This window comes from Penaeus japonicus, unplaced genomic scaffold, assembly GCF_977035675.1.
Source record: "Penaeus japonicus unplaced genomic scaffold, GWHDUDI00000001_assembly GWHDUDI00000036, whole genome shotgun sequence".
Classification (NCBI taxonomy): Eukaryota; Metazoa; Arthropoda; class Malacostraca; order Decapoda; family Penaeidae; genus Penaeus; species Penaeus japonicus.
Window position 1 is genome coordinate 20363071 of NW_028234438.1, and position 2500 is coordinate 20365570.

Here is a 2500-nt window from a genome sequence, read left to right on the forward strand (position 1 = left end):
TCATTATATAAATACGAAGAACGGTTTCGAGCTAAAGAAAATATATATATAAGAGAAGAAGAAGAAGAAGAAGAAGAAGAAAAGAAGGAGAAGCTCGGGAATAAGATACAAGAAGAAGAAATTCAAGAAAAAACAAATACAAACTCACCAAAAGGGGAGGTTTGAAGTTTCTGAACACGTATGTAGAGGACAGAACACCGGATTCATTTTCTATGTTGCTGGTACAAGTTTCAGCAATTTTATGTAATACCCCTTTCTTTTTTCCTCTTTTATTAAGGGAATTAAACCCAATTACCAGCCACGCAGGTAGGTGTCCGTGCTAATTACCCGACATACTATGTTTTCCTAAAAGAATCTCACTTTACTTCCCTTGACCTTTTTTTATGTTATACTTTTATCCTTCATTTTTTCGTTTGTTCCTCTTCTTCTTCATCATCCTCTTTTTCTTTTCTTTTTTTTTTTCTCTCTCTTTTGTCTTCTGTATTATTACCTTTTTTGTACATCTCTATACTTCTTTTTATTTAATCTTCATTTTCTTATTTCTTTATCCTATTTCTTCTTCTTTTTAACTTCTTTTCTGCGTCATTTCCTCTGTTGTTCTATTTTTTCTCTTTCTCTCTTTCTTTTACTTCTTGTCTTTATCACCCTCCCTCTTTTCGTTACTTCCTCATCTTCCTCTTTCTGAAAAAAAAAAGATAAATGGTAATGACAAGAAAAAAATCAATGTTTAAAATCAATTTTAAAAAACAATTAAGATAAAAGTTTACAGATGTTGAAAAAAAATGTTCACCAAAAAATTATAACTGCATTTTCACGTTCTCTCATTCAGGAAACAGATTGCTTATCTAACTTTTAAGGTTAGATGATAAGAAAATCAGAAAAAATGCTTGTGTTTTTAGAGTATGAATATCACTATAGTTTCCCTAAAATCATGGTCATGATAAAGATAAATAATACTGGTAATGATAATAACAGTGCTACTAATGATGATAACACCATCATCACCATCACCACCAGTCTCACCATCACCATAAACATCATACCACCAACATTACCATCATCGTCAATACCACCATCACCACCAGTATAAACATCACACTTACCACCATCACCACCACCATCATCATCACCACCATTATCATCATCACCACCATTATCACCATCACCACCACTATAAATAGATCACCACCATCATTACCATTACCATCACCACCATTATCATCATCACCACCATTATCACCGTCACTACCACTATAAATATATCACCACCATCATTACCATTACCATCACGACTAACCTCACCACCACCATAAACATCACACCACCACCATCACCACCATCATCACCCAAAAACAACAACAACAACAACAACAACAAAAGCAAGAGGGCAAAGAGAACAAACCAGTCAAGCAAAACGAGACCCTGGGAAACAGCCCCTTGAACAGCAAGCGCGAATGTATGCATCTAGGCAAGCACACAAGCAGGTGACCAGCGATGAAAGCAGACGGGCCAAACAAAGACAGCAATCACTCAGTTAACAAGGACGGCAGATAACCGCCAAAGAAAGCAAGGATGAAAAAAAATATACACCAAATAAAATAAGGATGACAAACGAGAGAACGCATACAAAACAAGGACAAATAAACAAACATCAATCAAAATAAGGACGACAAACAAGCGAACACAAGCAAAACAAGGACAAACGAACAAATACCAATCAAAACAAGGACGACAAACAAACAAACAAACACCAATCAAAGTAAGAACGACAAACAAACAAACACCAACCAAAACAAAGACGAACAAACGAACACCGTACAAAACAAGGACAACAAACAAACAAACACGAACTAAAACAAGGAAAACGCAAATGCCAAACAAAGCAAAGGCCAAACAAGACAAAGAAACACCAAACAAACAAACAAAGATCAACAAAACAAAGACTTCATTGGCATTTGGACACCGGGACGTAGGCGGGGCAAATGGGCACGTTACAGATGTTTTAAACAAAGGAGGCGTGGCTTGTGACTTGACCTCCAGGTAGAAGCGTGGCTTATATGCTGACCCAAACAAGGCGCGGCTTGAGAGCTGAATCTGAAGAAGGCGTGGCTTATTTGTTGACCCAGAGAAGGAGTGGCTTGTCAGGTGAATCTAAAGAAGGCGTGGCTTATTTGTTGACCCAGAGAAGGAGTGGCTTGTGAGTTGAACTTGAAGAGGCGTGGCTTCTATATTGACCCAGAGAAGGCGTGGCTTGTGAGTTGAACTTTAGGAGGCGTGGCTTATTTGTTGACCCAGAGAAGGAGTGGCTTGTGAGGTGAACTTGAAGAGGCGTGGCTTATATGTTGACCCAGAGAAGGCGTGAGTTGACCCCAGAGAAGAGATTTTTATCCTAAGAGAGGATGCATTTATAGTAGGCGTGATTTGGGAGATCTGAGAGAGAAAGAAATAGAGAGAGAGAGAGAGAGAGAGAGAGAAGGAGAGAAGGTGAGTGTGAGAGAGA